The sequence below is a fragment of the Cavia porcellus genome, unplaced genomic scaffold (assembly GCF_034190915.1).
Source record: "Cavia porcellus strain 051 isolate PalLab524CR breed Dunkin Hartley unplaced genomic scaffold, mCavPor4.1 scaffold_21, whole genome shotgun sequence".
Taxonomy (NCBI): Eukaryota; Metazoa; Chordata; class Mammalia; order Rodentia; family Caviidae; genus Cavia; species Cavia porcellus.
In genome coordinates this window covers 29,318,422-29,337,294 of record NW_026947504.1, presented here as the reverse complement: position 1 = coordinate 29,337,294, position 18,873 = coordinate 29,318,422, and the positions used below count along the sequence as shown (strand labels likewise).

The window sequence follows — 18,873 nt, the reverse complement described above, 5'->3', positions numbered from 1 at the left end:
TGAAAACTTGCTGCTGCTTGTGATGTCCTCAAGTCATCTTTTTCTATTCTCTAGTTCCTTCTCAATTAAGATCTCCCCAACTCTATCTTGATAGTTAGTTGTAATTGACATCTTTATGGGTTAGATTGAGGCCTACCGATTCAGAAAAGGTTATAAAAGTAGTGAAGTTGTTCCCTAAAGAAATCACCCCCCAAAAAAATAGGAAAAAAAAAAAAAAAAAGGGAAGAAACTATTCCCTGGTTTGGACTACCCAGTCCCTTCAGAGTGACAATGGGATTTTTTTTTTTCACTTCTCAACTCAGCGGTGGTAAAGTGTTTCAGAATAAAGTACCATCCCCAGTCTACATGGAGACCTCAGTCTTCTGGAAAGGCCAAGAGAGCCATCCAGACCCTCAAGCCAGGCCTGGCAAACTTTTATTTTGCAATTACTGCCAATACACCTTATGAGTGATTGAAATACTCCCAAAACTGGGCTAAGTATTACTCTATTTGAGATGTTACATGGGAGGCCGTTTCTATCTTCTGATACAGTAGTAGATCCAGAAACCATGAGACTCTTAAAATATTTTAATAATCTAAGCCAAAGTGCAACAGGCTGTTCAACTGTGGTAAGAACAGAGTCCTGCCAAGTCCTGGCCCGGGGGGGGGGTCTGCTCCCCAAATGTTCATTAAAACTTGGAACAAAGGAATCCTCCAGACCAATTAAAACAAAAAGGAAAGAGCCTGATTTTTGGTGAGCCTTACCACATTCACTGCAGTAAAGGTGGCAGAAATAGATAACTGGGGCTGGGATTTAGTTCAGCAGCATAAGGGTCTGCCTGGCAAGTACGAGGTCCTGAGTTCAATCCCCGGTACCACCAAAAAACCCCAAACAAACAAAATAAACAAAAAATAGATAACTGAATTCCGCTTGTTAAGATAAAGCAAGCTCCACTTGATCTGTCTGAAGATCATCCAAAAGGAAAACGCTGAGCCGTGCACTCAGGAAGCTGAAGCAGGAGACTGCCATGAGTTTGCCTTTTTTCCTTTCATTTGGCCCAAACTTGGTACTCCTAACCACACTTGAGGGCTACTCAGAGCCCGAGCCCTAGTCCAGGAGGAGACTGCCCTAGCCTTATGACTCTTGCCCTGCAGGAGCCCTACACCCAGGGGCGCCCCAGTGCTCACCCCCACAGAGAAGTAGTGCTATTCCGGCGAAGCCCAACCCGGCTCCTAGAGCAAACGCACCCGCGCCCCGCCCCCGGCGCCCTGCGCCTGCGCACTCGTACTCCGCGTCCGGGCGGCTGCGCACGCGCCTGTGGTGAGTGCGGCCCGGCCCGCGAGGCTGGCGTGCCGTCTCTGGGACCTTCGGTCTGCGGTGGGGCTTTCGTTTGGTTCGCGCTCTCTGTTCGGGGCACTTGTGGGGGTGCAGCAGTTAGTGGTGGCCGGGGCGCCCCTTCTCGGCGGGGCCCCGGGGTCCTGCGGACCGGCGCGGGGGGCCCAACCTCCGGCTCGGTGCGGGGCGGAAGGGCCGGGCCGGCACCCGGGGCCTGGGGCTGCGGGAACACTCCGGGAGCGCGCAGATCCGCCTTGTGGTGCATGTAAATTTAACATTTTTTTTTTTTTAAGTTAAGCCAGTATAAATAGGATTTTACAAAACGAGAAGGAAGGAACTGTTTCAGACGTGGGCACTACATATGCAAGGTTGAAAAAGCGAGATTGTGGGAAGTAAGCCAGATGAACTTATAAGCGTAAGCATTACTGGGAAATGATTTCAGAGACCACGTGGTCCCTTCGTCTTCCTTCACAGAGGGAGCCTCCCAGACTAGTCCGGGTACCTAGTGCCTTTCCGCTGGATCACACTGTCTGAACCTAAATTTCTTGGGGACAGTATGATCCTGTGAAATTATACAGTATGGTAGTTTCACATAAGTAGGTTTAATGTATGGTAACAAAAATTTCATGCAAATAGAGGACAAGCACGACATCTAGGGTCCTGTAAATTCTTGGGGAGGCTTCCTGTTATTTTGCCCCCACCCCACTGCTCAAGGTGTTTTATCTTTCTGACATCTTCACTCCCTGTTCTTTTCAGGCAAATTTGAAACCTGCTGGTTCACTTTTTTCTTGTTCCCATTCAGGTTCTTACTGTGGTACTGCACAGCACTTCCATAAGAAAGAGCTCGCCACATTCTGATTATTTCTTACCTCCCTAGAGCGGTGATGGTGAACCTTTTGGAGATCAAGTGCAAAACTGCAAATCGCAGCGAGCAAATGCTGCAGTTAAACTGAGGTTTTAATGTAGAAAGATCAACTCTACGTTAAAATCTTTTGTCTTAAAAGCAGATAGCACACATGCCATAGCAACACACTGCTTTAGGTTCTCAACCTCAATACTATGGATACTTGGATGGGTTGATTCTTTGTTATGAGGGCTGTCTTGTGAATTGTAGGAGGTTCTGCCTCTACCCACTGGTTGCCAGTAGCACCTCCAGGATTGTGATAATCAGATGTCTCCAGATATTGCCAAAATTACCCCTTAAGAGTACAACAACTTCTCATTCTCCCATGAGAATTGATCTAGATGTTGAGGCCCAAGATCAGTTTAATAACTAACAGCACTTGGCAACTCCTTGGACTTGAAAATCTTTTTCACTGCAATTTCACAAACTCACTTTGAAATTATAAAATTAAGGGGCTGGGGATTTAGCTCAGCGGCATAAGCGCCTTCCTTGCAAGTGTGCGGTCATGAGTTCGATCCCTGGTACCGACAAAAACGAAAAAGACAAAAAAAAAAATTATAAAATAAAAGGTACTAACTCAAGAGCCAGGCCTTGTGGCATACACCTTCGTCTGGGAAGCTAAAGCAGAAAGATTACAAATTCAAGCCCAGACTGGGCAACGGAGTGACTTGAATGTAGCAATCATGTAATGGAAACATGTACTAATACAGCAATACAGCTTTTTCTAAAATTTTTTTGTTCCCTGAGGTTGAACTCACGGCCTGGTGTTTGCCCAGCAGGCACTTGTACTACTCAACTAAACCCCCAGCCCTAAAAATTTGAATTTTAAATTGGGGATGCAGCTGAGTCCAAAGGCCCTGAGTTCAATCCCTGGGACTACCTCTGCAAAAAAGGAAAGATTATTTAATCTTTGGTGATGTTTGTTTTATAAACTTTTGAGTTTTTCCCCCGTTGAACAAGTGATGCACTGTGAAACTCACTTCAATACTGTGCGGTCTGTGATTACTGAAGTTACGGCCCCCTGTAGTCTCCATGTGCTTCACTGACCCTATTGTCACCTAAGGAGTGTCTTATTTATATTGTTTATGGACTCTTTCTGCTTCAATTTACCATAAGCTTGGAGAGAACATGGACTTTTGGTCCCATTGCTAAGTACAGAACTTGGTGATACAAGAAATGCCTTGATAAATCTGTCATTTTGGGACCAAATTTATATAAAATATAGATAGGAATTTAATTGTCTTTTATAGCCATTAAAGTCAAGTTTTCTTAAAACTGCTGTGTAGTTCTTTGGTATTGAGCTTACTAGTTTCTTTCTATGGTTTTCATGTTTTATTTCTTAATGATTAGCAAAGATATTTCAGGCTTGTTTAAAAGTCGTTTTCTAGAAATGCAGCTTTGGGAAATATCTAGTACTAATAAAGAGAAATTGAACTATTTCTGTCTGTAACAAGGATATACTTAGAGGAGTGTGTTGGATACATGTATCTTATCTTTGGCCCTTCTAGGTGCACATTCCTTATGCTGTTTTAGGAAGTATTGTGTTTCAACTTCAATCAGAAACTGGTTGTTTGACTCTGGCAATATACATTGGATTTTAATAGTTGCCTGATTCTTTTTTTTTTTTTTTTTGTCTTTTTCCTTTTCATTGGTACCAGGGATCAAACTAACTCACGACTGCCTGCTTGCAAGGCAGGCGCTTATGCCACTGAGCTAAATCGCCAGCCCCAGTTGCCTGATTCTTTGCCTGAATGAAAAGAATTCAGAATTCTAAATGCCAACTCAAAATGAAACCTTTCACTAGTTTTACACACCATGTTTTCTAAGTTTAGCATGCATACAAAGTACTTTTGGAATTTCTACTTGAAAATTTTCCAACTTACAACTTCTGGTTAACTTTCCTGAAAATGCATTCTTTATGCTTATTGCAGTAAACTAGAACCACTTATTTCAAGCATTCTTGCCATTCATTGGTAGGATTGCTACAGACAGTTCTGTGTTGCCTTAATTACTTGAATGCTAAATGTATAACCTCAAAATTTGCCCAGCAGTGTAACCCAATGGTATAACACATACTTAGTGTGTTTGAGTTCCTGGCCTGAATGCTAACATACACACATACATACACACACACAGAAATAATTTATCTTTTGGTTCTTTTTTGTAATTTTTATGTTTTATTTTTTTGTAATTTTTATTTTAAAGAGAATAAAACCAAGCAAAATAAAACAATAAAGCCAATCAAAACAAAACAGTGTGACACAGGGTTTCAAAACAAGATAATAGGAAGTCAACATTGGTTACCATAATACCTCTTGTCTCTAAAATAGATGCCCGTACCTTCAGATGTAGTAAAATCAAGCAGAACAAAACAGAATAGAACCAATAAAAACAAAGCAATGAATGCAGTACACGATTTCAAAACAAGTTAATACTAAATCCAAAATGACTACCATAATACAGCTTATTATCTTTTAAATAGCTGCCTGTGCCATCAGATGCAATAAAACAAGACAAAACAGAATAAAACCCAACTAAATAAAACTATGAAAACAATACAGGACTTCAAAAACAAGATGATAGGGAATTAACAATAGTCACCAACTTCAGAAGGAGACCCCCATGGATGCTATATTGTGTTAGGGCCGACGCCGCAGGGAAAGAGACCCCAAGGACTTAATTCTTGGTGAGGAAAAAAAAGTTTTATTTCCATGCACATGGGGTCCCCCAGGCAAACAAGTGCGGAGGGCCCCGAAGGGGAATTGTGTAGGGTTTTTAAGGGCGCAGGGAGGCAAGCGAATTTACAGAAGCAGATTGCATTGGTTAATTTTGAGCAGGATAGGACTTGGCAGAAGTTGATTGGAGGGGTTTGGGGTTGAGTAACCATGGAGACTGGGGGTCCTAGCCCAGTCACTATGTGCCCAGAACAGAACAGTTACTTGTCTTACTTATCTCGTTGAGACAGAACAACCTTGCAGGTGCATTTTTTCTTTTTTTTTTTTCTCTGCTCTGATAGCTCTGGGGAGTTAGGCATTTCTTTCTGCTCTGCTCTGATAGCTCTGGGGAGTTAGGGAGTTAACCCTTTTATTCCCCGCTCTGGGGAGGGGGTTATAGCAGGGGGGTCAACTCTCACATTCCCCCCCCCTTTTTTTTTTTTTGATGACTTTTAATCTTAAAGGTCCTGTATTGGTAAGGGGTCATACTGTTGACGTAGCACCATAACCTTTACTTGAGAGATCTGAGCCCTCACAAACTGGGTTACTCGGTTAATGAGGTAAGGGGCTATAGCCATGACTATAATGAATCCAGCCAGGGGTCTCAGTAAAGAGAGAATATAGGGCAGGATTGATTTTCAGAAGGAGAACATTTTGGCTTTATTTGAAGGGAGCTCTTGAGATTTAATTTTTTTTTCTTAGCTTTTTTATTGCATCTGTTTATAACCTTGTATGTGTCTTTAAAATCACAAGCTTTTAAGAACGTTGACATAGTTTATCAACTTGTTTACAACATAAGGCCCAGTAGGAGGATTAACAAAGGTCTTGTAGCTGTCATTAAAGCTGTTAACCAAAAGGAGAAAGAAAACCAACATTTAAATTTACTTTGTTTTATCATACAAGTAACAATTTTTAAGTCAGACAGAGGCCTCTTTGGGGTCTCTATAAAGGAGGAGAACACAAAATTATCAGTTATATTAGACAATCTTAAGCTTTAAAGTGTCTTTGGAAGAAATGACAGTTTACTTATTTGTAGGCTGACGGTCTTTTGAAGTTGGGACTTGTCTGCATTGGGAACGTTGAATTTAGGCAGGCTTTTAGCTATTTTGACAATCTATTGCGGCTCAAGAGATTTACGGTGAGGTCGCTTGTCCAGGTGTCTAGGCTCTTTAGCTGCAGTGGGCAGCAGCGAAGTAACCAGTGGATGGAAGTCACAGCTAGCTGAAAAGTCTGGGGAGACTTAATAAGATCTTGATTAGTTAAATTAGCTAATTTTTAGAAACCTCACATAAAACCTCAAAAGAGGAAATATCTGTAACATAGGGGGTGTATCACGCATGTAAAGGGGCAGAAGGAAAAGAGACTCACCCAGTTTTCGCCAGTTTTTAAGGCCATTAGTAATTATAGTCTTTAAAATTTAACTTATCTTTTTACCTTTTTTGAACTCTGAGGCTGGTAAGCCCAATCGAGTTTTTTTAATTGATCTGTAAAGCTTAGGTTAATTTGAGTTACTAGGCTATAAAAGCCAGGCCATTGTTGGACCCCACGGATAAAAAGGGAGACCAAATCAGAGAAACTGTTATCAGAGCTGACTCAGACTAAGTAGAAAACACTTATATTTTTGAAGTTTAGGCTTTTTATTTTTGTAAAATCTATTTTTTTTAGTGTTTTTAGGCATAGTCCCACGATAACCAGTGGTTTTTATTTGTTGCAGTACTTTTAGATTTACCAATTGGCACTGAGGGCATCTGAAGCTCACAGACTGGGCTAGCTTGATATTAGTCCCTGGAATCTCTTGGAAGTTGAGCTGCCAGATGCTGGTCTTTTGAAGTGCAAAAGGGCTCTTGAGAGACATAACTGTTTTTATCAGAGAAGTAGGATGGAACTCTAGACAGTAGCTTATCAACTAGATAAGGTCGATGTTCGGTGAGGTGATCAATGAGGCAACGAGGGGTCATCCTCAGGCAGCAAAGTAGCCGAGTTTGAAGCTGTTGTTTCCAGAAATAGTGCCTGATAATGTATGGCTCAGGAATTAGACATCCATCAGTCTGGTGGGACCTTGATGAGAGTCTCCAGTGAATAGGAGGAAACAATTAAGAGTTTGTGTCCAAAAGTCAATTTTTAAGCCTCCTTTATGAGGGGGCCATTGAAGAAATCACCGCAGACAGGGTGGCCATCTGGTTGCCACAGAACCAAGTCTCTTGGAAAGGTAGACAACAGGCCTCTGCCAGGGTCCCAAACTCTGGATCAGTCCTGTGGCTCTTAGAAATTTTGTACTTGTCTTTTAGTCACAGGGACTGGAATCCGTTAGATGGCTCACAACAACCAGTGTAGTCTTTTTTTTTTGTGTAGACTGGTTCTGATAAGGTCGAGGGGACTCGCATCAGAGCAGTTACTTTCTTGGTTGACCCCTCTGATGTGGTTGTTATTTTTCATCTCCGGTTGGGTGAGCCTTGTAAGGAATAGCAACCCATTGAGGCAGCCAGACAGCTGCCAGCAAATCTAGAATCTGTGGAGCATTTTTAGATGGCTTCCACGTATATGTACAGTAGCAAAGGCATATCTATTATCAGTATAGATGTTTACCCTCTTTTTTTGTGGCTAGTTTTAGTACATCAGTCAAAGCAATGAGCTCCGCCTTTTGGGCAGAGGTGCCAGGCTCTAACCCTTTAACCCAGAGTACCTCCTTTTTGGTGGTCACTGCTGTCCCGGCCACTCATCTGTCTCTGCCGTTCTGGATGAAGCTGCTTCCATCGAACAGTTGTCAGCATTTTTCAAAAGCTGGTCAGTAAGATCAGCCTGTAGGTTCCGCTGTAGTTTGAGGATGTCAGCACACTCATGGAGAGGTGTCCTTTGTTCCTCTAGGTCATCATCAGGCATAAGGGTTGCTGGGTTTAAAGCTGAAGAAGTCTTGAATATCACTGACTCTGGGTCTAGAAGCAGGGCTTGACAGTAGAATTCTGGCATTGGAGAGCCTTTTTTTTAGGAGGGGTTTTGATAAGAGTCTCTAAACTGTGAGAGGTTACCACAGAAATCACTTGCCTAAAGCGTGTTTTTTTTGCTTCCTTAAGTAACATTGTCACAGTAGCTAGTATTTTAAGGTAGGGGGCCATACTCCTGTTATTGGATTAAGTCTTTTGGAGAGGTAGGCTATAGGCCTCTTTTAAGGGCCAATGTCCTGAGTTAGGACTCCTTTGGCAATGTCCCTGAGTTTATCTATGAACAAGGTGAAAGGCTTGGTAACGTCAGGAGTCCCAGGGCTGAGGCCTCTGTCAAGGCCTGCTTGAGCTGTTGGAAGGCCTGTTTACATTTATCAGTCCAGTTCAGCGAATTTTGGGTTTCTCCCTTATGGGAGTCATATAGAGGCAAGCATTTTAGTAAAATTTAGCCTACAGTATCCAATTGTCCCCAGAAACTCTCGTCTGTTTTTTTTTTTAAAGTTTTTTTTTTTTTTTTCATAGAGCAATTTTAACATCTTGGCTATCTTTTTGTAAATTTTTTAGTTTTTAAAGACCTTTTTGTGTTATCTTTATTAACTGGCTGAGGGGCATTTTTTTTTTTTTAAACCTCTCAAACCTTTGTAATTTTTGTCTAACATGTGGGGCCGACTGAGTTACAAAGAGAACAACTGGCGATACTGGGAAACCTCCTTACCTCTGGATGTCCAGTCAGGGTAGCACAAAAGGAGAACATGGTTTTGGCATTCCGGATCAGAGAGCCGGCTTTATCTGGATGGCACACTGTTTCTTGTCCAAGGGTGTCACGTGACAGGCCATCATTTTACTAAAATTATATTTTTAACAAAAAGGGCTTTTTTACAGGTAACAAAATTGTGCTGTATAATCTCCCAGATGTTTAAAGCACATGTAAGAATTTGTATCTTATTTCTAGTATCACCTATAATCTCATTTTAATGAAAACATTTTGCAGCAAAGTACAATCTTATGTATACTTTTATCAAAACTGATCTAATACTGTCAAATTCTGAACACATTTACTTTTTGTCAAACCTGTTATTTGTAGTACTATAAATCAAGACAAATACAAGACAAATAAAATTTACATCCTCTTGAGTCTTCTACAACTTACAATAATATCTCTCAAACTAAGCTTTAATCTTTTTTTACATTCTGGCATAGCCAGACACCTTTACTTGAAGACCACTCTCTTTGTCCCTCTTTTTACTATTACCAGTCAATTACCTTTTTTCTCGTTTCTCAGACAACATTAAAACTCACAACAGAACCCTTGAAGTCACCTTCTAGTAGTCTAAATCATATTTAATTATTTTATGTCTTTTTACCACATAAAAATGTTGTATTTTAAAAACAAAACTGTAACCTTTTAACTGGCTCAAATATACTACCATCTGGTTTTTACTTGGTAAAGTTGATATGATTTTTAATAACCATAGATATACATATATATGTGCACATGTTTACATTTTTACCAGAGAGGAAAAAATACTCCTTTTAAAAGGTATGCTGAGGTTGCAAGCAATCAATTGAAGTCTTACATATTAAACAAGGCGCCACAACATTAAAGACACAAACAAAGGGAGCTTTTTGTACAGTTTGGTCAGCTAAAGGAAATAATTTTTTTTATCATGAACCTTTAATCTAATAAGCCATATGGATCTTACAACAGAAATGGGCAACAAGCCCCTAAGTTAGTAACAAGTTTAAACAGGCAACCAAGGAGAGGGCGGAGGAAGGAAGGGTTTTACCCACGGTGGGGGCTCCTCCCTGAGGTCCTGTCATACCAAGATGTAGGCGATCCGGTCGGGGTGGCCCTCTCGTCCAGGGCAGAAGATGATGTTCTTAACTGCTAAGATGAGGGGAAGGTGGAAAGTCCCCTCCGGTGGCCAACCCACGGAGAATGTGGGCCACCCAGACGAGCAGAAAGTCTGCCATTTACTTTTTTAACCTGTAAGGAGAGATTGTGAGCCCTCTCTCAAACCTCCGACCAATGGTCGAGGGTGAGGGACAATGGGGACGATGTCGTTTGTCCCATGGTATTCTGAAGACAAAGAGTGGTTAGCGTATGCGCGACACAACAAATAACCGATCACAACAGTCACAACACACAGGACAAACAGGCCGGCCACCTCACTCTCACGCATGAGTTTCACATCAGATGAGTCACCTTAGGGGGTGCCTCCAGATTGGCCCAGACGGACCACAGATTGGGAATGAAATTCCCCAGATTGGCCCAGACGGACCACAGATTGGGAATGAAATTCCCCAGATTGGCCCAGACGGACCACAGATTGGGAATGAAATTCCCCAGATTGGCCCAGACGGACCACAGATTGGGAATGAAATTCCCCAGATTGGCCCAGACGGACCACAGATTGGGAATGAAATTCCCCAGACTGGCCCAGAAGGACCACAGATTGGGAATAAAATTCCCCAGACTGGCCCAGAAGGACCACAGATTGGGAATGAAATTCCCCAGACTGGCCCAGAAGGACCACAGATTGGGAATGAAATTCCCCAGATTGGCCCAGAAGGACCACAGATTGGGAATGAAATTCCCCAGATTGGCCCAGAAGGACCACAGATTGGGAATGAAATTCCCCAGATTGGCCCAGAAGGACCACAGATTGGGAATGAAATTCCCCAGATTGGCCCAGAAGGACCACAGATTGGGAATGAAATTCCCCAGATTGGCCCAGAAGGACCACAGATTGGGAATGAAATTCCCCAGACCGATAGGAAAACCCTATCGCAGACGGTGAGTCACGGAAAACCGTGTGGGGCGTCCCCCGGTCACCAGAGAACAGAGAACAGATAACAAAAACAGGTAACAAAAATTGCCCGGTTGGCTCGGGGCGTAAAATACCGGTAGATTGATCCTCAGAGTAAAAATAAGAAGCGACCGGTCGTACTCACCCATCGCAGAGCCGTTGAGGTCACCTCCTGTGAGATGTGCTATCTCGCTAGGGCCTCCAAGATGTTAGGGCCGACGCCGCAGGGAAAGAGACCCCAAGGACTCAATTCTTGGTGAGGAAAAAAAAGTTTATTTCCATGCGCATGGGGTCCCCCAGGCAAACAAGTGCGGAGGGCCCCGAAGGGGAATTGTGTAGGGTTTTTAAGGGCGCAGGGAGGCAAGCGAATTTACAGAAGCAGATTGCATTGGTTAATTTTGAGCAGGATAGGACTTGGCAGAAGTTGATTGGAGGGGTTTGGGGTTGAGTAACCATGGAGACTGGGGGTCCTAGCCCAGTCACTATGTGCCCAGAACAGAACAGTTACTTGTCTTACTTATCTCGTTGAGACAGAACAACCTTGCAGGTGCATTTTTTCTTTTTTTTTTTTCTCTGCTCTGATAGCTCTGGGGAGTTAGGCATTTCTTTCTGCTCTGCTCTGATAGCTCTGGGGAGTTAGGGAGTTAACCCTTTTATTCCCCGCTCTGGGGAGTTAGGGAGTTAACCCTTTTATTCCCCGCTCTGGGGAGGGGGTTATAGCAGGGGGGTCAACTCTCACAATTGCATATAGTTATCCTCTAAATAGATAGACTACCAGCTTTAGACCTGCAAAATCAGTGGAACACTACAAGCATTAAGTTGTATTTTACCTCAGTAGCTGTGCTCTCAGTCTGTGTTTCTCCAGATCAGCTGGTTGCTCATGGCCGTGGATGCAGCACGTCGGTCCTTGTTTCTCAGCCAGCATGCCAGAAAGGGTTGGCATCTGCTTCTCCTAGAGGCTTGTACATGACCTGAGCCCCAGGAAGGAGTTGACTTCTTGTTCTCCCCTGCAGTCTGCAAATGCTGCTGACAAAGGAAAGGGCTGGCATCTGGTTCTCCTCCCAGTGGGCTGCACATGGCACCAACTCGGGAGGAAGGACTTGGCTTCTTTTTCTCCTCTGCAGCCTTTGAGTGATGTTGACTATCTTTTGATTCTTTTTTTTTTTTTGGTATTGAGGATCTAACTCTCAAACTTGTGCTTGCCAGGCAGGCACTTATGCCGCTGAGCTATATCGCTGGCCCCTATGTTTTAATTCATATGAAACCATAATAACTAAACCCACTTACAAATGAATTGCAAAGAAAATTGTCAAACATTAAAATTCAAATTGAGGCACATGCCTGGCAAGCATGAGGTTGTAAGTTTGATCCTCAGTACTCCCCCCCCAAATTCAAATTGAGTTGATTGTGAAGACTGTTTTGTTGCTGAATTTGTAGTTAACTTCTTTTGAGATTAGTATGCGTATTCTGTCTTGAACTGTGCAATAAATTGGTTCTTTTACTATTGGTTGCATATTTTTTCTCTGCTTCAAATATCTTTCCCCTTTTTCTGCTTAAATGAGAAGTGACTCTTTAGGTTTCAGTTTAGATAGATGTCTCCAGGGAAACTTTCCCTAATTAGGAGTCATGAAAACAATTCAGTGTAATCCCTTGCTGTATAATTTGTGAATCTATCCTAATACCATTTTCTCCACATTTTTACTATCACATTAATGTATATTTGACAGTGTTTTACCATGTTAACTTTTTTTGAGACAAAGTCTCACTATGCAGTTCAGGCTAGTCTTAGACACACAGAGATCCTTCTGTCTCAGCCTCCTAAGTGCTGAGATTATAGGCATGCACCACTATGTATGGCTGTGTGTTATGATTTGTGTCTAGAAACCTGTTCCCCCAAAACCTCATTCGGGCATAGGGCGTTTTCAGAGGTGGCTGGATCCAGAGTGTGTGATACTGGGATCAAGGGCTTGTGATGAGTAAATCAGTCCGCTGATTGGTTTGCACAGTTCTGGCTAGGATTAAGGGTGAGTGCTTTACTCACCCTGGGGCTAGAAAACCTGCTTACAATATAAGGAACAGAAAGAATCTTGTCTCCACTTCTCTCGCTTGCTTTTGCTGTCTTCTGCTATCATGAACTATTTCTCCTCTGCAATACCCCACTTCTAAGCCACCCTGCCTTGGGCTCAGCCAATTATGGACTGAAACCTCTACAAATTGTGAGCTAAATAAATCTTTTTCCCTTTAACTTTGGATGTTGAGTATTTTCTCTCAACCACAAGAGAAAAATAACTATGTTAATTATTTTTAAGTGTAAAGTTCAGTACTCTTCAATACATTCACATTGTGTGTAACCATCACCCAGCTCGTCTCCAGAGCTCTTCACCTTCTAAGACTGGAACACTATCCTGATTAAACACCTCTGTGCTGTTCCTTCCTCTAGTTCCCTTCTCGCTATGAATTTCACCACTCTAGTTACCTCATGTAAGTGGAATTACATGTTTTTGACCAGCATATTTTTCTTAGCATATGGTTTTGTTAACCATACCCTTGAGCTCAGGAGCACACAGTGGGACCCACTGAGCCAACAGTTAGGTACACCCTGCAGATTTCATTCATCTTGGAGTCTGTGTCAGAATTTTCCTCACTTTAATGGCTGAATATTCCATTGTATGTATAACACATTTTGTTTGTGTATTAACCTGTTCAGTCATAGAAAACAAGAAGTGGAGTTTCAAAATCAAGTTAAAAAAACTTTTTGTAGCGCTTATGCTGCTGAGCTAAATCCCCAGCCCATAATTATCTTTATTTCTTCATATGGTTTCAAGTTACTATCTAGTTCTTTCAACCTATTGTGCTTCCCTTAATATTTGTTGCAAGACAGGTCTAAGCGATATTAAACTCCCTCAGTTTTTGCTCATCATAAAATGTCTTTACTCACTTTTCCCCCTCCTGTGGTTCTGGGAATTGAACCCAGGGCTTCAGGATAAGCACCATATCAGTGTGCCATACCTACCTCTTTTATTTTGACAGAGTCCTGTTGAGTTGTCCACACTGACCTTGAACTTGTGATCTTCCTGCCTCAGTCTCCCAAGTAGCTGGGGTTACCACACCTGGCCTCACACAATTTTTTTTGGCAATAACATTTTATTGACTGCTAAGTTTTGGGGAGCAGATATAACATCTATTTTTCACATTTGTGTTACCACAAGTCTGTTTTATATTTTTCTTAAATTCATGCAAATATAAACAGTATCTATATTTATGTAATCAAAGCTTCTGTTTTCTAAGAGAATGACTTTCTCTTCCTGAATCATCACTAATTATAATTTTTTGCTCATGCATTTTATTAAAATATACATAAGTGAGAATTTATAGTGTTTGGATTTATAAAGTGACACAGGCATGTACTTTAAAAGCTATATCTATAAAGAAATATAAACTGATTTCTACAATACATTTCTATATACTTAAAATGAATTTCATTAGAATTTTTGGCTTATAACTTTATAAAGGTGTTAAATAGCTGTGTATTATGGTCAGCTATATATACTGTACTGAGATATACTTTCAGGTTTAAAGTACCTCTCTTATGAGTTAAATTCAAGTGAAATAAAATTATACCAGTGTTTTACTATATATTATAGATACATAATTATACACCAGAGGTTCATGATAGAACTGTGGGGGACCGGCAGAGGCTGAAAAGATAAGTATGAAATACAAATGACCTTTATTTTGAGAATGCGGGGGGGGGGGGGACACAACACCCCCGGTCCCCTGGGGCACGGCATCTCCACCCTGGGCTCGGTGATCTCTCCAGGTGGAACATGTGGAGTGGAGGCACATAAGTAGCCTTGGTTTGGCGTGGAACCTAAGGAGGGCATTGGGGATGCACAGGTAGCCCATTGGTCCTAGGTTTTGCCATAGGTAAATTCCCAGGGGCTGGAAAGTCACAGGTAAATTCCTAGGGGTGGGGGAGATAGGGGCTTCCTGCTTCCGGTTGAGGCTTTCCTGGCTACAGTGTCCTGTCTGGGCCAAAACCCTTTCAGATATTACTTTTATAGCTTTATTAAAATGAGAACTTCATATAAGAAAGTTTCCATTACATACAATTCTTTTTTTTTTTTTTTTTTTTTTTGTCTTTTTCCTTTTTACCGGTACCAGGGATCGAACTCACGACTGCCTGCTTGTAAGGCAGGCGCTTATGCCGCTGAGCTAAATCCCCAGCCCCTACATACAATTCTTGAAATTATAAACATCTTTATATCATAGTGACTTCATATGTTGTATGGTTTTCTGTAATTTTGACATTTTCTTTAGATAGCCATTTCATAAGTTTTAGCTGGCTTATAAATGCTTCTAAAGACTTCAGCCTACGTTAGAGATTTTTGTTCCCGTAGCTCAAGGAGACTTATCTTTGAATGTAGCTTAGAAACTTTTTGCCACAAATGTTCCTTATTTATGTTTTGTCTGCAGTAAGAATGATCAATTTGTAAGACTTCTGCCCCATGATCTACATCCTTATGTAAGGACTCTTCAGTACCTATGCCTTCCATCTCCATGGTTTCTTTTTGGATTGGTATAAAAGAATTAACACATTTTTAATTTTCTCTCAGTACAAAATGATAGTAAGAGACCCATTGTTTGTGTTTAATTCTTCAACTGCTGGGTTGCTTGTGCTGAATAAGAATGGACTTTCCCGGGAATTAATTTCCATGGCATTATGTGTAAGATTTGGATTAAGATGATTGGAGTTATTTCAAGCACTTCTTTGGCTTCCAAAGACTGTTGATTGAATACCTTCAAAATTTGAAGTTGCCAAAATAATAGTTGTAGAATTTTGATTCTCAAATGAGGTGTGAAAACCACCCCCACCTAAATCTTGGTTGACTGATGTTTTCAAGGTAGATTTTGGTTTTTTAGTATCTTGTTTAATTAGATTAAGAGTTAATACGTTATTTTGCATACCTCTTGTTTTCAGAGCTGGTGGATTCACCGTGATATAGGAATCGAGTAATTCTGCATGTTCAGAGAGCTGTGTTAACTATTTTTCTTTGCCTCATTTAATGTAAACGATTTTTCTGACTTGGCTCTTAGATACATTGGTCTCATTTTCCAGTTTTTCTCATGAGATTTATTTTTGGAAGGGTCCTTTCCCTGATAGTCTTCAGGCAAGAAATACGGTTGCAACTGCAGTTTGTTTTAAATAAAGCCCCACTGATGTCCAGAGAATCACGAGGCGCGAGGTCAGGAACTGGCACTTGCTGGCAACTTCCCCCAGTTTCACATTCTTTAACCACTTCCCAGGTCTTTCTTGGTAAACGCTCAGTTTCCAGGCTGTATTGTCTCGTTTTTAAGGCCAGGCTAGGACAGGGGTCACCTGCTGGAATGAGCTGGGAGCCCTCTCGGAGGCAGGGCGTGAGTCTCAGCGCCCTTCACACAGTCTGGAAAGACATTTTTCCAGATGTGGGGTTCTTAGTTGACTTTCTAATTTTGTTTTTTCTTTCAGCACCTTGAATAAATCCTCTCGATGCCTGCTAGCTGCCGAAACTTTGAGAAATCTGCTGATATCTTATTGGGGATCACTTGCATGTGAGTCACCTCTTGCTGCTTTAAGGTTCTCTTTAGCTTCCCCAGTTGACTAACGTGTCTCCGCGGGGCTCTGCCCTCCCTCTCCTCCTTCCGTCCCCTCTCCCCTCCCTCTAGCACTTCTGTAGTGTCTCCAGTGATTCTCCCACTACAGCTTGAGTGGCTTGGTCCTCAGGCGCGCTTGGCTGCACCGGGCTCCAGTTTGGTCACTTGATTACATCCTGTAGGGAGTTCAGGGAGCTGCTTGGATATTTAAGGCAAGTCTTTCATCACGTTTGGGAAGTTTTTGGCTGTTTCTTCAAATACTCTCTCCGCCCCCTTTGTCCCTGTCCTTGTGCGACCCCACGGTTTGTATGTTGGTCCACCTGATAGTGACTCACCAGCTCTGTGGTTTTCTTTAGCTTTGTTACTCTTCCTCAGATTTAATTATTTAGTGTCTTATATTTAAGTTTAATGATTCTGTCTTCCTCCTGCTCAGATATGCCATGTATTTATTTATTCATTTTTGGTACTGGGGATCGAACTCACGATCTCACGCTTGACAGACAAGTGCTTGAGCTGCTGAGCTATGTCTCCAGCCCTTATATCTGCCTTTTAATTCCTGTCCTGAATTTTAATTTGTTCTACCCCAGAATTTCTATTTGTTTTTTAAAACCTATTTATATTTTGGGGTTTTTTCTTTTTCATAAATTTCTTTCTTGCCTTTGACCACATCTTCTGCTAGGTGAGTGTCCTTATTTTGAGGCAGGGTCTCACTAGGTAGGGCAGGCTGGCTTTGCACTCGTTACCCAGGTGAGCCTCAAACTCATGTGATCCTCCTGCGTCATCCTCCCCAGTGCTGGGATCACAAGTGTGTCTCACCACACCTGGCAGTTCTCTGAACATTTTTAAAATAGCAGTTTTAAAGTCTTTGGTCTTTCTCAGGGTTGTGTTCTCTTGATTTTTTTTTTTTCCTTTGACTAGGCCATCCTTCCTTGTAATTTCAAGTCAGGGGTTGTGATGTCCCCTACTTTGCCTTTGTGGCCTAGAATTGTTTTTGCTATTCTAGGTTTCTTCTGGTTCCAAATGAATTTTGGATTGTTTTCTCTGTGAAGTTTGTTACTGGCATTTAGATTCTGTCTGCATTAAATCTGTGTAACTATTTTGGAAGTATGGTCAGTTTCACTCTGTTGGTTTTGCCTATCCAAGGACAAGGGACATCTCTCCATTTTTTGCTGTCCTCTTTGATCTCCTTTTTCAGAGTACTGTAGTTTTCAATGTATCTTTTACTTCCTTCATTAGATTGATTTCTAAGGATTTCGTTTTTCTTGCTGCTATTGTGAAAAATGTGATTTCCCTAATTTCTCTCTCAGTGAGTTTTTTATTTGTTTACAGGAATGCTGTTGATTTTTGAGTGTTGATTTTGGTTTATTTGTTCAGGCTGGCCTTAAACTCACAGCAATCCTTCTGCCTCAGGCTTCTAAGGAGCTGGAATTACAGACATGTGCCACCACGCCTACCTCTGAGTGTTGGCTTTGTATCCTGTTACACTACTGAATTTGATTATTAATTCTTGGAGTCTTTTGGTGGAATTTTGGGGGTCTTCATTATAGTATCGTGTCATCTGGAAATAATAATTTAACTTATTTTCTGATCCTTGTTCCTTTTTTGATCTTGACTAATTGCTCTGGCTAATGTTTCTAGAACTACATTGAATAGGAGTTGGGACAGTGGTCATCCTTGTCTTGTTTCTGATTTTAGAGTGAAAGCTTTCAGTTTTTGACCATTTAGTATGATGTTGGCTGTTGATTTGTCATAGATGACTTTTTTCAGATTTAGATAAAGACCTATTCAGTTTTCTGTAGGGTTTTTATCATGAATGGGTCTATCAAATGCTTTTTCTGTGTCTATTGAGATGATCATGTAGTTTTTTTCCTTGGCTCTGTTAATATGGTGTATTACATTTATTGATTTGTATATGTTGAACCATCCCTGCATCCCTGGGTGAATCCTACTTGGTCATGGTGTATAATATTCTTGGTGATTTGTTGCTTTTTGTTTGGCAGTATCTTATTGAGAATTTTTGTGTCTCTGTTCATTTGGGAGATTGGCCTACAGTTCTTTTTTGATTTGATCATTCTCTGTTTTTGATATCAGTGTTATGCTTGCATGCAGGAATGACTTTGGGGGTATTGCTTCATTCTCAATTTTATTAAACAGTTTGAGGAGTAGTGGTATTAGGTCCTGTGTAAATTTCTTTTTTTTTTTTTTTTTCTGTGTAAATTTCTTGTGGAATTCAGTAGTGAATCCTTCAGGACCTGAGCTTTTGGTTTTAAATTACTTTTTTTACTTATCTTGATTACATTATTTAAAATTTTTATATCTTCTAGATTTATCTTTGATAGTTCATATGTATCTAGGAATTTGTCTTCTGTGTGTTCTTATTAGAGTACAAGTTTTTGAAGTAGGTAGAAATCTAGATCTTCTAGATTTCTATAGGATCCATTGTGATTTCACCCATTGCATCCCCCCCCCCTTTTTTTTTTGGTCTTTTTCGTTTTCGTTTTTATTAGTACAGGGATCGAACTCACGACGCCTGCTTGCAAGGCAGGTACTTATGCCG

The 18,873-nt window shown here is 41.3% G+C and overlaps 1 protein-coding gene and 1 pseudogene across 4 annotated transcripts in view; one reads left to right on the top strand and one right to left on the bottom strand.

Moving 5' to 3' along the window:
• The first annotated feature begins 1,210 nt into the window (after positions 1-1,210).
• Eef1akmt1 (EEF1A lysine methyltransferase 1) overlaps positions 1,211-18,873 on the top strand; it is a 53,162-nt gene continuing 35,499 nt past the window's right edge. Inside the window, exons 1-2 of one of the 4 annotated variants that reach the window (XM_005007015.3) lie at positions 1,246-1,300; positions 16,192-16,274. The gene's annotated coding sequence lies outside the window, so the exon portion shown is untranslated. Of the gene's footprint in view, positions 1,301-15,961; positions 16,101-16,191; positions 16,275-18,873 lie in introns of those variants that run through there. The other 3 variants (XM_005007016.4, XM_063232492.1, XM_003477234.5) reach the window with 3 other exon arrangements.
• LOC134471953 (THAP domain-containing protein 5-like) lies at positions 11,079-15,847 on the bottom strand (annotated as a pseudogene).